Source organism: Schistocerca piceifrons, chromosome 7 (assembly GCF_021461385.2).
Source record: "Schistocerca piceifrons isolate TAMUIC-IGC-003096 chromosome 7, iqSchPice1.1, whole genome shotgun sequence".
NCBI classification, from domain to species: domain Eukaryota; kingdom Metazoa; phylum Arthropoda; class Insecta; order Orthoptera; family Acrididae; genus Schistocerca; species Schistocerca piceifrons.
The window spans coordinates 348,027,707-348,051,170 of record NC_060144.1 but is presented as its reverse complement, the minus strand read 5'-3'; the positions used below and the strand labels follow the sequence as shown (position 1 = coordinate 348,051,170).

At 38.9% G+C, this 23,464-nt stretch overlaps 1 non-coding gene across 1 annotated transcript; it reads left to right on the top strand.

The window, feature by feature from the left end:
• Positions 1-22,569: 22,569 nt before the first annotated feature.
• On the top strand, positions 22,570-22,644 carry Trnas-cga. Its single transcript has one exon. It is a non-coding gene; the product is annotated as a tRNA-Ser (tRNA).
• Positions 22,645-23,464: the final 820 nt, after the last annotated feature.

The following is a 23,464-nucleotide window of genomic DNA, read 5'->3' as shown; positions in this document are numbered from 1 at the left end:
ATGGCTTAATGGTAAAAAATTCATAAATACTATACCAACAAAAAGAAAACATTGGTTCTAGTTCAGTGGGCTCACAATATATGCTGAAAACCTCTGCCAGAATTTCAAAGTTCTGAAGATAATAGTTCCAAAGAAAAAGGTACACAAAGTTAGCAAATTTAACATTGGCGAGATAGGGCATTCCAACTCCCCTTAATTAAGCCCACATGCACGTGGCGACCGCTGCTTCGGATCGTCCCTTGGAATTCTTTTGATAGTGCCGGCCGCGGTGGTCTCGCGGTTCTAGGCGCGCAGTCCGGAACCGCGCGACTGCTACGGTCGCAGGTTCGAATCCTGCCTCGGGCATGAATGTGTGTGATGTCCTTAGGTTAGTTAGGTTTAAGTAGTTCTAAGTTCTAGGGGACTGATGACCACAGCTGTTAAGTCCCATAGTGCTCAGAGCCATTTGAACCATTTTGATAGTAAAAATAGCAGACAGTAGTATTATTGTAGTAATTTGTAGTTTAGTAATTGTAGTCTATATTGCATGGGTACATTTGATAATTGAACATTTGTAGTTGTCTTGTCATTCTTCTGACGGTATCTTTGCAGAATTTAATTTTTGATGTCTTGATACGGGTTTGACAGTTTTGGGCAATTGTGAAGGTTTTAATTGTTCGTTAGGCCTGTTTGTCGGAAGCATTTCGTGTGAATAGTATTGTTTGTGATAAAGTGTCATATTGTGTGTAATTTTCGTATGGTGACGAGTTTTGTATGTTTTGTAAATGATTACGCGATCGATGAAAAAGGCAAAAATGATGGATAGTCAGAATGACGAAATTGTTAACATGGCGAACTCGCCAACACAGGAGAACAGAATGATGAATAATGAAATAGAAAATAATTTAATAAGCAGTGAAAATAGTCCGGAACCAGTTCAAAACTTTTCACAATCAAAAAATTTTCAGAATACGAGATTAACGACAGAAGATTCTGGAATAGTATCGAACACAGATAGCTTTACAGCTTTGACGGAAGAAGTTGGTTTTGCGGGAAATGTTAGGAGCGAAAAGAATTTCGATCCAGTTAATATGGAGCAGTTGATGAGTGCAATATTAAATTTGGGATCTGAATTAAAAACAGACATGGGAACATTGGCAACACGGTTAGAAACTGATATGGGAACAATGGAAACACGGTTAGACTCACTGGGATCACAGTTAGGATCTGAATATAAAACAGTGGCAACATGGTTAGACTCACAAATAGGAACAATTAAAACAGAGATGGAAACAATGGAAACACGGTTAGACTCACGAATAGGGACATATTTCAAAAACATGAAAGATGAATTACAGAAAGAAATTAGAGAAGTACAACCGATTTTGAATTCTCACAATAATATATTAATTGCAATAGAGATTAGACAAAAGGAAAAGGATAGAGAACAGGAAGAAAGAGATCGCGTGATAGTACAAAAATTTTTCACAAAATTTCGCATATTTTTGTATGGCAGACATACTAAGGTTTACACCGATCATCGAGCTCTGGAATTTCTTATGTCAACAAAATTAACACATGGAAGATTGTCACGATGGGCGCTGTATCTACAGGAATTTGATTTTAGTATTATTTACATACAGGGTTCTCAAATATTGTTGCTGATGCTTTATCACGTGCACCTATGGGTTTGAAACAAAGTGCTGAGGAGGACTGCAAAGAAAACAATTATTGTTTCATGTATATTAAAGGTGTTGCATTTGAAAATTTTATTTCTTCTTCGCTCCAGGACATCGCTAAGGAGCAAAATAAGGATCCAATCTGGAAGAACATTAAGGAGAAGTGGAGGAGGAAGGAAAGCGTAGCGATTAGACAGTATTACTTTGTTCGCAATGATATTCTTTTTACACGAAAATCGGTCGACAACTCTGTTTGGTTAGTTTGTATTCTTGATGAGTGGGTTAATAAATTGATTTGGTATGCACATTTCAGTTATGCACACTTTGGTCCCAGAAAATGCTTTCATATGTTACGAGAAAATTGCTACTTCAGTAATATGGAAAAACGTATTCGATCTGTTCTTGCCAAATGCAAATTATGTCAAAAGGCTAAGCCGCCAACTATTTCTCACAGAGCACCGTTGTTTCCTATCATTCCAGCGAAATTAAAGGAGATGGCTGTAATCGATTTGTTCGGTCCAGTGGTTCGATCTACTAATGGTTTTGCGTACATTTTGGTAGCAGTGGAACTGACATCAAAATATGTGTGTCTTACACCTTTACGCAAAGCAACAGCTCGTTCAGTATCTAATGCTTTCATCAAACATTTTCTTAAAGAAGTTGGTCATGTTGATAAGGTTATATCAGATAATGGATCACAGTTTCGCTCTAAAATTTGGCTTCGTACTCTACGGCGTCGTAAGATTAAACCAATTTTCATTTCACTTTTTCACCCTCAATCTAACGCTTCAGAGAGATGGATGAAGGAAATCAATAAATTGTGTCGACTTTATTGTCATCAGAATCACAGAACGTGGGATCAGTATCTTCATATTTTTCAAAACATTCTGAATCAACTCCCTAATGATTCAACTTCTTTACCGCCTATACTGATATTAAAAAATAAAGCACCGACAAATCGCGTTTCTGAAATAGTTCCTTTTCCACCTACACGGAAACTGCGGCATTCTGAAGTTGTGAACCTGGCTCTGCAAAATATTGCATCTGCGGCTGCTAGAAGAGAGAAATCAGCTAAACGTCCTAGTCGTTTAAAAATCTTGTCAGTTAGTCAAAAGGTGTTAATTAAGTCTCATCGTTTGTCTCACAAAGGAAAAGGCTTGTGTCGCAAATTTTTTCTGCTTTATAACGGTCCATATAGAGTTCGCAAAATTATTCATGATAACGCTGTCGAAGTAGAAACTCTTAAATCTCGGCGCTCCAAGGGAATACATCATATATCAAATGTTAAAATTTTTGTGGAATGACATACTTTTGAGAAACTAACAGTTATACGTAAACACACGGAGAGTACAAGGATACCGCGCCGTGTTCCGGCGGCGGCACATACTCAAAGCAACAGTCAAGTCTGCGCGCCACATAAGGCAGTCGTTGACCGCAAACAATTACTTCCTACGTCACGCGTACCCATAGCTGATCGAGCGCTCAGTGCAAATGCACTGACAGCCGTAAACAAATACACAGTCTAATTTTTCTGATTAAATTCAGTATAAAGCTATAGTGACTTGATAAATTATGTTATTTACGTTCAGTATTTTTCAGGATACGGTTGTATAAAATATTTAAGAACTTCAGGTAAATTCAGTGTGTGTCCGACGTTAAGAGGACTTGCTATCGAGAAATTTTCAGGAAGAATGTAATTTCGAAGAAGAAATTAATAAACTAAAAAGGTAACGGTTAATTGAGTTTATTATTCAGGTAACATATTTCTAGCTAGGTATGTACTTTATACGTAATTTGCTGCTCGCGATTACGTGATTTATACTTTGTGCTAAGTTTTATGTTCAATGAATTTCCTTGTGAAGCGACATGCTTGCGTACATTTGCTGATTTTTACAATGTTTTATTAATGAACAGGGTTATTACTTGTGTATATTATGCATCGCTTGGGTGCTATGTTTTTTCACCGATGTCACATTTTTAATTATGTGCCTGCTGTGCTTATTTATTTAAATTATAATTGTCACCTGATTAATTGTGCTGATATAGTTATGTGTAGATTATACTTTGTGATTTATCTGCTTGCGCCTTCATGTTTACTTATTAAGATTACATATGAACATTTATTTGCTTACGCTGATATGATGCTAATGACATGTTTATTATGTAAGATATATATTTGCTGCTTTGCGTATGGATTGCATATTTACACATTTCTGTTTTGTTGTCATAACTACTCTTTAATTTGGTATATAGAAATGCTCACATACTGTCAACGAACATAGAGTTTAGGTTACACTATGGTATTAATTATAGATTGTTTGCTTGGCAGAGCCTCGTTGTAGGGATTGTGCTGCATCCACTTGTTGACATTCTGTTCTCTATTGGTATATTTACTCGCTATTGCATGTTTTACTTACGCTCAGTGCCTTATATTTTAAGATAAGGAAAAGAACTGCTATAATGCTACGAACGACATTGGTACAAGAAACTTCATTGAAGTCACATGAGCTGGAGGTTTTATGGAAGCTGTATAGATGTATGCTAATAGGATGGAAGCTAACGACATGACATACCAACACTAGGTTTAGACCATTGACAGTTATTACACTGCATTCTTCGTGAGCAATTGAAATAGCAAGTGACACTTGACACAAGAAAAAAAATAGCTCTGAGCACTATGGGACTCAACTGCTGAGGTCATTAGTCCCCTAGAACTTAGAACTAGTTAAACCTAACTAACCTAAGGACATCACAAACATCCATGCCCGAGGCAGGATTCGAACCTGCGACCGTAGCGGTCTTGCGGTTCTAGACTGCAGCACCTTTAACCGCATGGCCACTTCGGCCGGCTTGACACAAGAAATACTCCACACGTTTGCTTCTGTTTTGCCGTGATTCTTGAAGTGGTGAACACACTGTGAAATGTTACGATCATTCACACTCCGTATTCGTACTTACTTACTGAAAGTTATTGAAACTAAAGGCTGTTAGACGTCATGTATGCATTTCTTTTATTTAATGATGGACAAGGTAACCAAAATGTATTTTATAATGCATAATGAGTAGAAGTTTTGGGTCAGATGGATTACACAGAGGTTGTGTGTGGACATTGTGTCTTCGGATTGTATGGGATAATGAATTGAAGTTTGCACTAGGATTTTATCTGTACTTGTTCGAGGAGACTGACTAGAGGAAAGAGTTGTTATGGAGGTGAAATGATATTGGTGTTAAGGTTTATATGTATCGACGTATTGAAGAGGTATTATTGAGGTATTGAGACTGTGTGAAGTTGATGATTATTGGAGTTTTGGTGGACGAGAGGTAGGGTAAATGATATTGAAGATAAGGTTTATATGTATCGACATAAGAGGTATTATTGAGGTATTAAGATTATGTGATGCTGATGATTATTGGAGTTTTGACGGATAAGAAGTAAAATAAGTGAGGAGCATATTTTTTTGTTGGTTTATATGGAACAAGGAGGATGATGATGGCAGACTAGAACACTCAAGTAGAAGGAAGATTGTCTACACACACTTTGTTAAATTAATAAGCAGTATATACAATTTTTGGAGAGAGGAAGTATTTGCATATCTTGGCACACTGACAGTTGTTCAGCAACCGTACATTCTGATTTGGCTTGGCAAACATTGGTCTTGACATGATGACTATGACGTAGACTAACTATTATTGACTGTTACACACTGCAGCCACTACTACTTGATACACATGTCGAACATCAAATCTTTGACAGAATTGCATTTACACAGTTAACACTATTCAATTACACAGTAGTACTTAATGCGGATGAAAGATGAGTGAGTGTGTTTTGTGTGTTTTCCTTTCCTAATCCCAAATAATTGGTACCGACCTATCTCCTAAATATTATTTTACTTGTTTGTTGTGGCTTGCACTGACACCCATAAATATTATAGGTTTACTGATATTTGTGTATTTGTAATATTTAATATGACAATTATCTGATATCATTTGCGTGTTTATTATAATTTGTATGTTTAGTGTAAGAGCATTGATAATAATTTTGTAAAAGCAATTGTGTGTGCATTCAAACTGTTGTTCGTGCTTACATACGTGATGATGGGTGCCACTTGGAAATGTTTAATTTGTGCTAATAAACTCTGATGAACCGTCTGATTAGTGATAGTGAATATTATGGACTGTTACCTGCACTTGTTCAACATGATGGGTGCCACTTGGAAATGTTTAATTTCTGCTGATAAACTCTGATGAACTATCTGATTTGTGATAGTGAATATTATGGACTGTTACCTGCACCTGCTCAACACTGCTGGGTGCCACTCATGGAACTGCGACTACTGAAATAATGTCACTTGTTGCTGTCTGCACCTGTTTAACATTACTGGGCGCCACTGATGGAACTGCTTCTACTGAAATAATGTCACTTGTTGGTGTCTGCACCTGCTCAACATTGCTGGGTGCCACTGATGGAACTGCTTCTATTGAAATAACGTCACTTGTTGCTGTCTGCACCTGTTTAACATTGCTGGGTGCCACTGTTGGAACTGCTTCTACTGAAATAATGTCACTTGTTGCTGTCTGCACCTGTTTAACATTACTGGGCGCCACTGATGGAACTGCTTCTACTGAAATAATGTCACTTGTTGGTGTCTGCACCTGATCAACATGGCTGGGTGCCACTGATGGAACTGCTTCTATTGAAATAACGTCACTTGTTGCTGTCTGCACCTGTTTAACATTGCTGGGTGCCACTGTTGGAACTGCTTCTACTGAAATAATGTCACTTGTTGCTGTCTGCACCTGTTTAACATTACTGGGTGCCACTGATGGAACTGCTTCTACTGAAATAATGTCACTTGTTGGTGTCTGCACCTGCTCAACATTGCTGGGTGCCACTGATGGAACTGCTTCTACTGAAATAATGTCACTTGTTGGTGTCTGCACCTGTTCAACACTGCTGGGTGCCACTGATGGAACTGTTTCTACTGAAATGATGTCACTTGTTGGTGTCTGCACCTGCTTAACATTGCTGGGTGCCACTGATGGAACTGTTACTACTGAAATGATGTCACTTGTTGGTGTCTGCACCTGTTTAACATTACTAGGTACCACTGATGGAACTGCTTCTACTGAAATAATGTCACTTGTTGCTGTCTGCACCTGTTCAACATTGCTGGGTGCAACTGATGGAACTGCTTCTACTGACATAATGTCACTTGTTGGTTTCTGCACCTGTTCAACATTACTGGATGCCACTGATGGAACTGCTTCTACTGAGATAATGTCATTTGTTGCTGTCTGCACCTGTTCAAAAATGCTGGGTGCCACTGATGGAACTGCTTCTACTAAGATGATGTCACTTGTTGGTGTCTGCGCCTGCTCGCCATTGCTGGGTGCCACTGTTGGAGCTGTTAAATACTGCTGGTGAAATGTTATGAGACTGCTATTTGCACCTGTTGACCATTGCTGGGTGCTACTGTTGGAACTGTCAACTACTCTGAGGAGTGCTATTTGTTTATTAAACTATTGAAAAGATTTTATGTGAATATTTGTATAAACTGATTTTTTGTGTATTTACTGTTTATGAAATGTTATGAAACTCTTACCTATACTTATTCGTCATTGCTGGTGCCATCGATTGGATGATACTTGTGTAAACTATTATGTAAAATCACATGTATGCAAGCATTTGTATTCCTTACTGTTTTTTATATATTAGGTTACTGAAGGGTCAGTGCAAAGCCAAAATTTATTTAGTTATGTAATATTTTCTTACTAATATTATCTTTTATTTTTGTCTGTATTTTTTGGACGAATTTGGTGGTATATTCACCACCAATGCTGGCAAAAATACCATCAAATTCTAGCCCGTGGAGGAGGGGCACGTGAAAGGTGGCTACACTGAGTCACAGCGCCAGAGATTGCGCCAAAGAGTATTATTCAGCTGCCTCCACTGGCAGTGCTTGTTCAGAAGTTGCTGTGGGAAGTTGTAGTTCTGAGGTTGCCGTAGTCTTTGCTTGTTGAGAGGATGTCGATAGCAGTACTAGCTGTGAGCATGTCGTGTGCAGTTTTTCTGATGGGCTAGACAGCCGATGCTGTTCGATTGGGGATGTTGTAATGATCAGAGTGTATTTTTCGTCAATATATATGAAGGTAAAAAACATCTTTTTTATTTTTTTTAATTTCCTAATTAACAATGCCTCTTGGTCACAGGTTCAGTCAACAAAGCATCTGGCTTGTGTTCATGTATTAGACTGTAATTCGCGTTTCTATATGCAATTATAGTATTTCTGGTTTTTTATTACTTCATTGTAAATGCTGATTAAAATATTTTGTCGTATTGAGGAAGAACCGTGCCAGATGTGTACGTTGAATCACACTTCCACACACAGAACAGTTACACTTGTGCTTAGTTGTTTCGTAGCTTTTATAGTTGCTGGGTACTTAATTAATTAATTGTGTTAACGGAAATTTCCTTTCATTCTTTGTTGTTATTATATGCAGTCAGATTGCGTACTAATACTACTCAGAGCCAACCGGTTACGAGACTGCGTAACCGGACAGACAGCGACTAAAATTAAAAATATTTGCATTATATTTAATTAAGCCCACATGCACCATGCCCATGGGAAGTAACTTAGTAGCGTCATTGATGATTTGTAATTTATTATTTTTATTTTTTTGAGTCACCAGTCTTCTAACTCGTTTCACCAGGATAAAATTGATAGTGAAACGATTAAATCAGTGTAACTCTATCATCATCGTCGTCGTCGTCGTCGTCGTCTTCAAGGGTTATTCCTCTTGTCCTGTTCCGCCTCAGAATTGTTCACGCCATATCTTCGAGGAACTTCCAACGTTCCCCTTGCCGGTTGGATTATATTGCTCTGCCGCTTTCGTTATTCTATCATTAGACATACTCTGGACATGGTCCTTGCGCTACTGTCGGTATTTTTAAATTCTATATTATAACAGATTCAACGTTTAGTTCCAGTCTAACACCGGTATTTCCTTTAGGGCCCAACAATGAATATACCGCTACGAAGAGCAGGAACCTCGTCTCTGATGATTTGATTCGTCGTACTTCATCAGATGTTAGGGTCCAACCTTCGCCACCATATAGTAGCAGGTTTAACGCAATTACTTTATTGAATTTAATTAAAGTTTCGTTCCGTACGTTGTACTGTTATGTACGTTGCATAGTTCCAAAACGAATAACTGCACCCATGTTCAACTGTTTGCCTATCCATAACAATTCTGGCGTTTATGGGTTGCGGTCTTCGAAATGCCACCCCTTTGTTTTATCTTTGATAGTCTCACTCCGTATTTAGCGGCAGTTTTAGTCAATTTGTATACTGTAATTAGAAGCTTTTCTTCTAATTCATCCATTGTAATCTGATCTATAGCAAATAGCAGCGTAATAAAATTAAAATTGTCACTTCTCATTGCGTCGTTCTGTAAAGTCAGTCATTTGCGCATGATACCGTCAATGTAAACATTAAAAAGATTCGGGGACAGTGGGCACCTCTTGACTGATAACGACAGATTCTGTCACAATCGACACGGTACAGATACGGACAAGTGCATAATGACTGATGTGCCGTTATCAGATGTTCTGGAACTCCTAATTCCTTAAGTAATTCCCACATCATTTCCCGGTTTACCTTGTCAAACGCATTTTCATACTCAATAGAAAGATAGTGAGTTGCCAAGCTACATTCCCCTCTTTTCTCGGTTACTAGTGTCAAAGTGAAAAGACAGTCAGAACATGATCTACCGTTACTAAAATCATTTTGCACCTCCAACAAATGTGCTCCCGCCTTTGGTACTAACCTCTTGTTTATAATTTCAACATACAATTTATAGCAGGAGTTTAGCACACTTATTCATCGGTAATTTGCGCATTGTGATTGATCACCTTTTTTTTAAATAGACCTTACTAAAGCTTCATTCCATTCGTCTGGTACATGCCGCTCAGCCAGCATATATTCACAAAATTTAAGAGTACGTTTTAAATTATCAGATGCATATTTAATCAGCTCCATCTTTATATTATGAGTGTCAGGGGACTTTTTCCTTTCTGTTTCTTGGATCATATTTTGTAGTTCTTCCACTGTTATCAAATCTACAAGGTTGGTGGTATTGGTTTTCATTTCTGGCTCTATTTCATTTTCCGTCCACAGACATTTGATGTATTTTAGCCTTTCTTTTTCGGATATTACATTTGATTGGAAAGTATCTTCTTCTTGTTAATTCAAGTGCTTCATGATCTCGTCTGCTGTGTTTTGTCTTCCATGAATATGATGTTCTATTTCGCTCATACACCGGTCCCATCTTTCCTGTTTATTTTTCGTATTTCTTTCCCTACAGAGCAGATTTACTTTTATAATCATCTATGTAAGTCACATTGTTAGATGATGGCGAAGTTTTAGTTACGCCTCCTTTTAGTCTTTCATTAACTTGCTAATATGGTTATCCCAAATCGTTAATCCCTTTTTAGAGTATTTCTTTTTCCTCATGCCTAATGCTTCAGCCGCTGCGTGTGTTATTATTTCTTTAATAGTATTCCATTCTCTGTTTATGACGTTGTTTTCTTGTTCCGTTTGACATTTCCCATTTAGTCTCTTTCGGTATAACAGTTTGACACTATATTTATGGAGTAAGTGCGCCTTGTAAGTTTTTACTTCTGACTTGATGCTTATGCATGGTTTCTTCCATATTTTTTTAAGAGTGTTATGTCACTTATTTTTTAAAAAGTGATCTGATGACAAACCCAAGCTTCAGTAAACTCTTGTGTCTTTTATTCTTGCACATACCTTTTTATGTGTTAGAATACAGCCTATTAATGAAGCTGTGCATCGAGCTACCTATATAAATTTATGGATGTCACTATTTTTAAAGAAAGTATTTGGTCCATTGTTATTTAATGTACTTTCACCCTCTGTACTTACTATGTCTTTAAGGTCTGTTTCACCCCCGTGGGCGTTTAAGTCTCACATGAGAAGGGTATATAATATGTATATTTTTAATTTTTCCTAGTGTTCTGTAACAGGTAAAAATAAATGGAACAGAATTTTGAGTTCTTCCTTCTTCGGACGCATACAAAGGCAGACGTAGCACACATATTCTTTAGTTTATAAACGTGTACGAATATATTCTATTCTTTAACGCTTTTCGCACCAACATGGAAACTCCAGCAGTATATCTTTGTTCTTGCGAGACTCCGCAACAGATCACCAAGTACTTCTGCAATCCGATCGCTCCGCTTAATTTCTTTTTTGTTTTAGTTATGGCCCCAAATCGATCTTAGCATTGCTTAGTTCCTGTCCTATTTCTGTTTCTTTATGTATCAGACCCCTGTCATTCCATGTTCCTAGTTTATACGTTTCTCATGTATGTGGCTTTTCCTTGTCAGCGTATAATTATCAGTACCACGTGGAATTTACTTCTGATTTTTAGCAATTCGAGTGTACCCTGGCTGCGCAGGGTAAGGGCAGTGATGGGGCTGCTACATTTAAACTTCCGTCCCAGCTGATTTTATTTCGGGCTTCATGTGCCCTAGACTCGTGAATTCTCTACTCCTTCGAAGTCTGTCCTCCCATTCTATTGGTTTGGTCCACCCCGGGTATTTTATCTCCCGAGTGCAGGCCATATCTGGTGAGCATTCCCCTATCAACCACCTGAGGAGGAGCCCCGATGGGAGACTAGCCAACTCCACAAAGGATAACTCTATCATTTGCATGATTATGCTGACAACGTATTTGTTAATGAAGTTATTAATAGGACTTCAACTTGTTAAGTGCTCTGTAGACTATTCCTCATCTGTGTATAGTCGAACATTGAAACGAACAAAATGTAGATGAACAGGATTACCATTATTAGCCTTCACATCTACCGAGTGGGCGTGCCATGGAGCTAGTAGCCGTCAGTGAGCAGGAAAAGCGGGAACCGCATGACACTGAGGTGATATATGTCGTGACGTGGTGCTGTCCAAATGACTTAGGACGGGTACAGTCAGCGACAGCACTTGTGATGTCGAATAGTGGGAATTAACTTAGTAGCGTCATTGATGATTTGTAATTTATTATTTTTATTTTTTTGAGTCACCAGTCTTCTAACTCGTTTGATGCGTCACGCCACGAATTCCTCTCCTGTGCCAATCTCTGCATCCCGGAGTAGCATTTGCTGGATGTACTAGTATCCCAATCTCTGTCTTCTAAAATTTTTAGCCTCTACAGCTCCCGCTAGTACCATGAAAGTCATTTCCTGATGTCTTAAATGATGCTCTACCAATCTGCCCTTTCATCTTGCCAGTGTTTCCGTATATTGCCTTTCTCACCGATCCTGCGAAGAATCCCCTCATTCCTTACCTTATCAGTCCACTTAATTTTCAACTTTCTTTGTAGCACTTCATCTCAAATGCTTCGGTTCTCTTCTTTTTATTTTCCGGTTTTCCTTGAATGCTGTGCTCCAAAAGTACATTCTCAGAAATTTCTTCCAACCGTTAAGGTCAGTGATTGATACTAGTAGACTTCTCTGGGCCTGGAATGCCCATTTTGCTAGTGCTAGTCTGCTTTGATGTCCTCCTTGCTTCTACCGTTATGGGTAATTTTGCTGCCTGGGTAGTAGCATTCCTTAACTTCATCTACTTTGTGATCACCAACCCTCATGCTTGGTTTCTCGCTGTTCTCATTTCTGCTACTTCTCATTATTTTCGTCTTTCTTCGATTTAATCTCAATACATATTCTCTACTGATTAGATCGTTCACTCCATTTAGCAGATCACGTGATTCTTCTTCGTCTTCACTGAGGAGGCAATGTCATCAGCGAGCCGTATCATTGATATCCTTTCACCTTGAATTTTAATTCTACTCTTGAACCTTTCTTTTCTTTCTTTTATTATTTTCTGGTGAATACAGAGGAAAAAAAGAAAATTTGTTCACAGTTGGTACAGGGAAATACAAAAATTAAAGCTAATATAAAGAAGTCTGTATTGGTGTGCTAAGTGTCTGTGTACGTCAATTAATTACGAAAATACAGAACCTTAAGTAGTGGTAATTATTACACATGGCATTACAGGGTTGGTCATGAACGCAACAGGGGAGCATCATAAACAAGTTCACGTATGATAACAATTCATGAAACCTTTCGTATGATCGAACGATGTATGAATGGATATTTGATTCTTGTCTGTTAGGCATGTACAAACGAAGATTTGAGCTATTAATTAAACTGTTTACAACAAAGGAAAAAATAAGCAACTTGTGGTTTTTATACAATGGTTAGCAATAAGGACGTTAGTTTAATGAAGCCTTTTCTGTGCAGTGTGTAAATAATAGTACTCATTCTTGTTAATCGCATTAAAGTTAACCGGGAAACAAACTGGACTGATATGTCATACATAGTATGAAAGTATTTTTTTCTGGCCTGTTTCTTTGTATTTAATAATGGGGGAATCATGATGTAATGTTAATTAAGTAATACTTATTAATAAATCTAGAAAAATGTTTTGGATTATTTCAAACACGTAAAAATAGCGCATTCAACTGTGATCCTCGGTTTGAGACTGCTGTTTGTAACCGTACGACGCGGTACATAACCTGTGCCGAGAGCTGCTCTATGCGGTCGCTAGTGATGGTGGGGCTGTTAAGTGGCAACGGGGAATTATAAATTTTGGTAACGTTGCTAAGAGAGCCTACACTGATCTAGGCATAGCAAGCCATGTAATTTGTAACAAATTTCCGGTGATACTATTCACTCGTGAATGCTGTTTTGGGGACACTGTCAATTTCGTGTTTTCAGTCGTGAAACTTTGAAAATTCAAGTGCAAATTCTGATTTTGGTAGTAGGATTTGGCGACCTCTCTTGGAATTAATTTTTTGTGAGCTGTTGAAGTTTGATAGTTCAATGACTTGCTACAACTGTGAGTTCTTTTCAGAGAAACAAATATTTTATGGAATGTCGGGTAGTGCTTTCAGGATGGCTATTTACGCGAGGTTAATGTCGGTTTTTAGCATTTAGGAAATTTTCTATATTTACAGTTTTCCTAGTTTCTTCCCTCTTCATAATAAACGTTGTATGACAGCACTTGTGGTCTAATAATTAATACTGGTGACGTATTGCATATACGTGGTGCAAACGAGTTAATTTCGTATGGGTACAGTTCCCTCTGTTGGTGATTATTTACCACTAATAGATTGCATCTGATAAAATATTTTTAGATTATGATGTACTAATGAGATAGTTGAGAGGCTAGCCCCAAAGTAAGTTAGCATACTTCATTAAGTAAAACGCTACCATACAAAAATCATGTAACATGATGGTAACATGGTTTTGTCAGCTTGTAGAATCGTGTGTGCTACCGATCGTCCGCGTCTTTTCGACTGGATATTTTGAAGTCGTAACTCGGAGTCTTCATCAGATGTTTCCTGAGAGTCAGGAAACATCTCATGAAGACGCCTAATTACGATGTGGTAACATCGTGTTGGGAAGACACGGACCACCAGCAGTCCAGCCAGTTCTACGAGATGACAACAAATCGCGGGGAAAGTTTAAGCAATTATAGGTTGGCTTTTCATTGTTAGCTGGTACAAAACTTGCGCGCAAGCGATGTTAACGAGGGCTTTATGCTAATGCGTTGCTGATAACTCTCTAGTAATTTCACTCTAACCGTTCACTGATGAATATACACGCATTAATGCAATGCAACCGAGATTCGTAACTCAACATGCCCTTCAACTTCTTCATCACTTTCATCTTCTTTCTTCCCAGGAAGAGGCGATTCATCTCTTTCTGCCATCGCTTGTTTGTTCTTCATATGCCTCTTCAGCCATTCGGAATGTGTGAGAAGAATTATTTTAATATTCTCGTTTCTTCGTAGTCTATTCAGATCTCACATCCACCTGCCGTTATTTCCTATGATTCTATCCTCCTCTTTGCAAAACATCGTTTTTATTCAGTGCTTGGTCAACCACGTGTCTAAGGCGAACCGAACAATTCGTCCATTATCTCTAGCCCTTTCTGTTCGTACTTGACATTTGTCTGTAAAAACAGTGTCTCCAGAGACTTTTATAATGCTCTCGTAATCCGAGCACATCTGTTGAAGATAATTCGCAATGTCTGTAGATCTGTAAGCAGTTGTTCATACGAAAAGGCACACATTATTCATAGTTAAGGCACAATTTCCATCATCGTTCTTTAGAAACCACAGGCATTGTATGAACGAAAGTCAGCATAAATTTGCTTATGCTAGTATCGTACTACGGTATTGGCCCGACGAGTACAGATTTGCAGCATAATTATCTGGCACTATTACTGTAGGAGACCACTTAGCCTGAAGACATGTATTCAAGAGACGCGTGGCGACATCCAGAGTTCGTAATGCATTATTTATAGAAAACACTGACCATGATCATGCATCCTCTAGTAAATAAACAGAAAACAGCAGAATGCTACGAAATATACTTAACAATTATACCTTACGTACTTGTAGGTCTGACCATTAAAGATTAACTGCATCTGTGACAGAAAACTAAATAATTATAGGAATCAGCTATTGCAGTAATCGTTGGAGCTAGAGAAACAGTATATTCAGAACATATTATTGAGCGTAACTGAGCCAACTGTCATTAAGAATGTAAACTAATGGGGGCCGGCCGGTGTGGCCGTGCGGTTAAAGGCGCTTCAGTCTGGAACCGCGTGACCGCTGCGGTCGCAGGTTCGAAGCCTGCCTCGGGCATGGATGTGTGTGATGTCCTTAGGTTAGTTAGGTTTAATTAGTTCTAAGCTCTAGGCGACTGATGACCTCAGAAGTTAAGTCGCATAGTGCTCAGAGCCATTTGAACCATTTTTTTGTAAACTAATGGACCTTTTAAATATGAAATGCCTTACAGACACATCGGGGGCACCAGTCGAGCTTATTGATAAATGGATGACAGGAAGAAAAATGAACGCAAGAGGAATTAGTTTCAGACAATATGAACCGTGGTACAGTCAACATAGTATTTCTGAAGGTTTTATGAAAACTTAATTTTAAGTCGAGTAAAACATTCGTCCCCCCCATGAACCATGGACCTTGCCGTTGGTGGGGAGGCTTGCGTGCCTCAACGATACAGATAGCCGTACCGTAGGTACAACCACAACGGAGGGGTATCTGTTGAGAGGCCAGACAAACGTGTGGTTCCTGAAGAGGGGCAGCAGCCTTTTCAGTAGTTGCAGGGGCAACAGTCTGGATGATTGACTGATCTGGCCCTGTAACATTAACCAAAATGGCCTTGCTGTGCTGGTACTGCGAACGGCTGAAAGCTAGGGGAAACTACAGCCGTAATTTTTCCCGAGGGCATGCAGCTTTACTGTATGATTAAATGATGATGGCGTCCTCTTGGGTAAAATATTCCGGAGGTAAAGTAGTCCCCCATTCGGATCTCCGGGCGGGGACTACTCAAGAGGATGTCGTTATCAGGAGAAAGAAAACTGGCGTTCTACGGATCGGAGCGTGGAATGTCAGATCCCTTAATCGGGCAGACAGGTTAGAAAATTTAAAAAGGGAAATGGATAGGTTAAAGTTAGATATAGTGGGAATTAGTGAAGTTCGGTGGCAGGAGGAACAAGACTTCTGGTCAGGTGACTACAGGGTTATAAATACAAAATCAAATAGGGGTAGTGCATGAGTAGGTTTAATAATGAATAAAAAAATAGGAGTACGGGTAAGCTACTGCAAACAGCATAGCGAACGCATTATTGTGGCCAAGATAGACACGAAGCCCACGCCTACTACACTAGTACAAGTTTATTTGCCAACTAGCTCTGCAGATGACGAAGAAATTGATGAAATGTATGATGAGATAAAAGAAATTATTCAGGTAGTGAAGGGAGACGAAAATTTAATAGTCACGGGTGACTGGAATTCAAGAGTAGGAAAAGGGAGAGAAGGAAACACAGCAGGTGAATATGGATTGGGGGTAAGAAATGAAAGAGGAAGCCGCCTGGTAGAATTTTGCACAGAGCATAACTTAATCACAGCTGACACTTGGTTTAAGAATCATGAAAGAAGGTTGTATACATGGAGGAATCCTGGGTATACTAAAAGGTATCAGATAGAATATATAATGGTATGACAGATTTAGGAACCAGGTTTTAAATTGTAAGACATTTCCGGGGGCAGATATGGACTCTGACCACAATCTATTGGTTATGAAATGTAGATTAAAACTGAAGAAATTACAAAAAGGTGGGAATTTAAGGAGATGGGACCTGGATAAACTGGAAGAACCAGGGGTTGTACAGAGTTTCAGGGAGAGCATACGGGAATAATTGACAGGAATAGGGGAAAGATATACAGTAGAAGAAGAATGGGTAGCTTTGAGGGATGAAATAGTGACGGCAGCAGAGGATCAAGTAGGTAAACAGACGAGGGCTAGTAGAAGCCCTTTGGGTAACAGAAGAAATATTGAATTTGATTGATGAAAGGAGAAAATATAAGAATGCAGTAAATGAAGCAGGCAAAAAGGAATACAAACGTCTCAAAAATGAGATCGACAGGAAGTGCAAAATGGCTAAGCAGGGATGGCTAGAGGACAAATGTAAGGATGTAGAGGCTTATCTCACTAGGGGTAAGGTAGATACTGCCTACAGGAAAATTAAAGAGACTTTTGGAGAAAGGAGAACCACTTGCATGAATATCCAGAGCTATGATGGAAACCCAGTTCTAAGCAAAGAAGGGAAAGCAGAAAGGTGGAAGGAATATATAGAGGGTCTACACAAGGGCGATGTACTTGAGGACAATATTATGGAAGAGGATGTAGATGAAGATGAAATGGGAGATATGATATTGCGTGAAGAGTTTGACAGAGTACTGAAAGACCTGAGTCGAAACAAGGCCCCCGGAGTAGACAACATTCCATTAGAACTACTGACAGCCTTGGGAGAGCCAGTCCTGACAAAACTCTACCATCTGGTGAGCAAAATGTATGAGACAGGCGAAATACCCTCAGACTTCAAGAAGAATATAATAATCCCAATCCCAAAGAAAGCAGGTGTTGACAGATGTGAAAATTACCGGACTATCAGTTTAATAAGTCACAGCTGCAAAATACTAACGCGAATTCTTTACAGACGAATGGAAAAACTGGTAGAAGCGGACCTCGGGGAAGATCAGTTTGGATTCCGTAGAAATGTGGGAACACGTGAGGGAATACTGACATTACGACTTATCTTAGAAGAAAGATTAAGGAAAGGCAAACCTACGTTTCTAGCATTTGTAGACTTAGAGAAAGCTTTTGACAATGTTGATTGGAATACTCTCTTTCAAATTCTGAAGGTGGCAGGGGTAAAACACAGGGAGCGAAAGGCTATTTACAATATGTACAGAAACCAGATGGCAGTTGTAAGAGTCGAGGGACATGAAAGGGAAGCAGTGGTTGGGAAGGGAGTGAGATAGGGTTGTAGCGTATCCCCGATGTTATTCAATCTGTATATTGAGCAAGCAATAAAGGAAACAATTTCGGCGTAGGTATTAAAATCCATGTAGAAGAAATAAAAACTTTGAGCTTTGAGGTTCGGCGATGATACCGTAAATCTGTCAGAGACAGCAACGGACCTGGAAGAGCAGTTGAACGGAATGGACAGTGTCTTGAAAGGAGGGTTTAAGATGAACACCAACAAAAGCAAAACGAGGATAATGGAATGTAGTCGAATTAAGTCAGGTGATTCTGAGGGAATTAGATTAGGAAATGAGATTCTTAAAGAACTAAATTAGTTTTGCTATTTGGGGAGCAAAGTAACTGATGATGGTCGAAGTAGAGAGGATATCAAATGTAGACTGGCAAAGGCAAGGAAAGCGTTTCTGAAGAAGAAAAATTTGTTAACATCGAGTATAGATTTAAATGTCAGGAAGTCATTTCTGAAAGTATTTGTGTGGAGTGTAGCCATGTATGGAAGTTAAACGAGGACGATAAATAGCTTAGACAAGAAGAGAATAGAAGCTTTCGAAATGTGGTGCTACAGAAGAATGCTGAAGATCAGATGGGTAGATCACATAACTAATGAGGAGTTATTGAATAGAATTGGGGAGAGGAGGAGCTTGTGGCAGAACTTGACTAGAAGAAGGGATCGGTTGGTAGGACATGTTCTGAGACATCGAGGTATCACCAATTTAGTACTGGAGGGCAGCGTGGAGGGTAAAATTCGTAGAGGGAGACCACGAGATGAATACACCAAGCAGATTCAGAAGGAAATAGGTTGCAGTAGGTACTGGGAGATGAAGAAGCTTGCACAGGATAGAGTAGCATGGAGAGCTGCATCAAACCAGACTAAAGACTGAAGACCACAACAACAACAACAAAACAGTCTTATGCTTGTACATCACCAAACTACTTACGCACGTTTTAATGTTTATGGTTTTTATGTGGTTCGTCTTACGGGTATCAGTCAAAAAGCTGCAACCCTAAATTCACTGAAAACTGAGCAGTTGCTATATATTAAATATGCATTGTCCATCCTATTTCTCACCTCTAAAAATGTTTAACGTTTTTCAAGAGGCACATAGCTACGTACATAATTCGTCGTGCATTATTCGTGGAAGCAAAAATTCTTATCCCGTTCATTTGTCGTCTATGAAATAAACAGAAAATGATAGAAAACTACAAAATATACATAAAAACTAAATCTTACATACTTTTAGATGTGACAGTTAAAGATTATATGCAACTGCGACGGAAAAATAAATAAATAATAATTATAAGAATTACTTATTGCATTAAGAAGATATCATTGGAGGCAGAGAAACACCAAGTTCACGTCATTCCTTTTATTACCATAGAACAGAAGGCATTAGCAGTGAACTGTTGGCAGACGTTGAAACGCTAATTCACCTCTGAACAAACACACGTACTCCCACAGACACTGATACCACATGGCAATATATGCATATTTATTTGAACTTCACCAGTTGACAAATATTCGCATCGTGCGACCAGAGTAATGAAAACAGGATAGCAGAGCAGACGCGTACCTAGTTTATATCACCGGTGTTGATTTTCCAGAGGGAAATTAACCTGCAGCGTTTACATAGGAACAACGACCGCAATAAATATGAATGCAAGTAAATTAGAACTCTGAGTCCAGTGCAAAATTTCCATTTGAAAGAAAAACACATTGCAATATTTTAACTGTTTCCTGCTCCAACGAATTCGTAAATCCTTTATTTTCAATAATAAAACAGAAGAAAATGTAAATACCATTGAAATGTCAGCGAGTATCACGTTTTTTTATAGGCCCATTTAATATTTATTTAGAGCATCTGCTTGCTACATTTGTCACAAATTTGATAGAGAAGTCGTTTCTAAGTGAAATGCCATCCCTCGCAGCTGGTTATTCATGGAGAAACAATTGCAGAAACATATTGCCCTTTATCTGCTATAAATTATAATTTCATGCTACAGAAGTTCGGGAACACAAGCAGGAACTGCAATGTATGTACGAAGCGCAGACTGAAACTGAAGTTTATTTAATTCTGCTTGCCGAATCCCAACAAAAGTATAACTGCACCATACTGAAATAAAGTGCCACCTACACCTGAACCGGCGTTAATACCTGTTACTTTTACTGTTTTTCATACTTCTTATTTATGTTATGTAGTGACTTGAATTAAAGATTAAATCAGAACTTACAACGCTATCGAAATTCCATAGAACTGAACTGAGCACGCAGTTACGTGGCTGTTTCTAGAGCACACTGAACACCGATATTTTCATTATCTACCTGTGCAACGGTTCAGTTTGGATTTAAAAGAAAATCTGTACGTTTTTGTTTAAAAATATGTAGTCTAAGTCCGTCTGAATGTTAGTACTGCACAAAATTTGAAGTAAAAACGCCAACCATTTTTCTAGATTTTTGGTAACAAAGTTTCCCTTTATATATTAAGTATGTGTTTATGTATCACATATTTTTAAAAAATATTCAGCCAATGTACAACCGAATGTTTTAGAGCATCGTGTGAAATTAGAAATAAATTGGTCAAGCAAGTTTAGAAATTTTTGCTAGCAGGAGCATTCATCTCTTCTTTTAAGCATTAAAAATATTGCTGTTGTTTGTAGTTCCCATAGTACTGAGTCTTGGGGAACGTCTGACACTACCTGCCGCCATTGTCATTTCATATTCCTGGACAGGATGCGTTGCAGACGAGACGTCATGTGTGAGCGAAACTTTTGCACTGCACTTGGTGAGAAATTTAGACCACTAAGTTTGGCTAGTAAGATGTCGAAGTCGACAGTATCAAATGCTTTGCTGAAACCTAAGAAGCAAATGATAGTCGCTTCTTGTATGTCCACGGTAAGTTTCAGGTCATCTGTCACCTTTATCAGTGCGAATGTTGTGCTTCAATGTTTACGGAAACTTGATTGGTATTCGTCTAGTAGATTGATAGTAGTTAGGCAGTTTGTGAGGTGGTCATGGACTATATATTCTAAGGCCTTTGATAGTGCAGGAAGAAGGCAGATGGGGCGGTAGTCAGAGGGTGCTGTGGCGATGTCCTTTTTAGGCAGTGGCTTAATTTGTCCCAGTGTCCAGGCCTCAGGGAAAACACTTGGGATTAATGAATCGTTGAAAATGACCGTTATAGAGGGCAGTAGTTGATCAATAATAAGTTTTATCTGGATAGTGATTCCATCATGTCCAGTAGATGCTGATCTAATCCGCATTATGACTTTCTTGACAGTATTGCAAGTTACATGCCGTAGATAGAATTTTTTTTTGCTACAGTCGTTCATCCCCATGAAGTAATCAATGATTCTCTGTTTTTTTGCGATTCATTTTTGGTTGCAGGTAATGTGAAGAATCGGTTAGTTCTTAAGCTGGGACCATGGGATTCTCTGCAACTTTTATTTTGCCTAAACTGAGACTACGGTGATTACACATTACAATCCTAATAAACGTTTTTAATTATTTCTTATTTGTGTTCCTACATCTTCCTTGTAGTTAGCCTTGTCACAGTAAGCTTTTACTTAATAATCATAGTGCGCAACGACAACCGTCAAGGAAATGTAACGGGGAAATATTTTTCTGATACACTGGTTACTTAGATTCAGTTATCAATAGCAATCAGTTACTAAATTAACAACATACTCTGTACACAACCAGATTAATTTTTTCTACCAGTGAATATCGTAAACAAGAACAGAAAACTTCACCTTTCAACATGGCTGTATAGTGTCGATATGTTACAGTTAATTGTTTCGATCCACTATCCACATGAGTTTCACCTGGAATGTCTTGGCAGATAAAAATTACACGCCTTCGTCTGTCGTGGAAAAATTAGCGACTGAACTGTACACGCATGTCTCACCAACCGGTCACACAGTTTTACTTCCTCCAGTATCCCTCTTCTACTTCCGAAACGTCACAGAAAAATAGGCATTTCGAGAGTCGTTTGTGGGTAGTTCACTCGTTTGATGGTTTTCCGTCGACAGGCAAAGGTATCATGTTCCATCTCCGTCCAGAACGAAATGTCGCTCTGCTGGGATGTTCAGTCTGTTGGTTTAACAGTGACTTCTCTATTTCCTATCTTCAGTTAATAGTTTCATATAAGTGCTATAACGCATATCCTCTATAGATTTTTCTTGTATTCTAGTCTTTATCTGCGTCCACTATTTTTATCATTAACTGCTCCTTCTAGCGCTAAGTACTCCAGTAACGCTTAGCTGTTGTCTCACTATTCATCTCAGCTCCTGCCTACGCGATAGATTTGTTTCCTTCCATATTGTTTTAAGTATTTCTACGTATCTTACTGTAACCACTCATTCAGTTTTTTAAATGTCTCGATGGCGCTACAGCTCAAGCAGGAGAGCTTCTGTAAAGTTTGGAAGGTAGGAGACGAGGTACTAGCAGAAGTAAAGCTGTGAGTGCCGGGCGTGTGTCGTGCTTCGGTAGCTCAGTTGGTAGAGCATTTGCCCGCGAAAGGCAAAGGTCCCGAGTTCGAGTCTCGGTCGGGCACACAGTTTTAATCTGCCAGGAAGTTTCATCAATCCTGATGTTAAGTTTCGCAGTGTTCTCATTTCTGCTACTGCTCATTACTTTCGTCTTTCTTCGATTTACTCTCAATCTATAATCTGTACTCATTATACTGTTCACCCCATTCAGCGGATCATCTAATTCTTGTTCACTTTTACTCAGGGTAGCAATGTCATTGCTGATTGAAATCCTTTCACCTTGAATTTGAATCCCACTGCTGAACCTTGCTTCTTCGATTTTCAGATGGAACGGTAGGGGCGAGGCACGACATCTCTGAATTAAACCCTTTTAAATCCGAGTATGTCCTTATTGCTCTTCCAGTCTTATTGTTCCTCCGTGGTTGTTGTACATATTGCATGTTACCCGTCCTTCCTTATACCTCATCCCTACTTTTCTCAGTATTTCGAAGATCTGGCACCATTTTACGTTGGCGAATGCTTTTTCCAGGTCTGCAAATGCTATGAACGAGTCTCGTTTTTCTTCAGTCTTGCTTCCATTGTTTGTCAACTGTAACGACAGAACTGCCTTTCTCGTGCATTTAGCAATCATAAATCCAGACTCATCGTCGTCTGACTCACCCACAATTTTCTTTCTGATACTTCTATACATTATTCTTGTCAGCACTTTGTATGCGTGAGCTGTTAAGCTGATAGTGCGATTATCCCCATACTTACCGGCTCTGGCTATCTTCGGAATTGCGTGGATGATGATCTTCCGAAAGTATGATGGCATATCGCTAGTCTCATGCATTCTACAGACCAGCGTGAATAGTCGTTTTATTGCCACTTCCCCCAATGACTTCT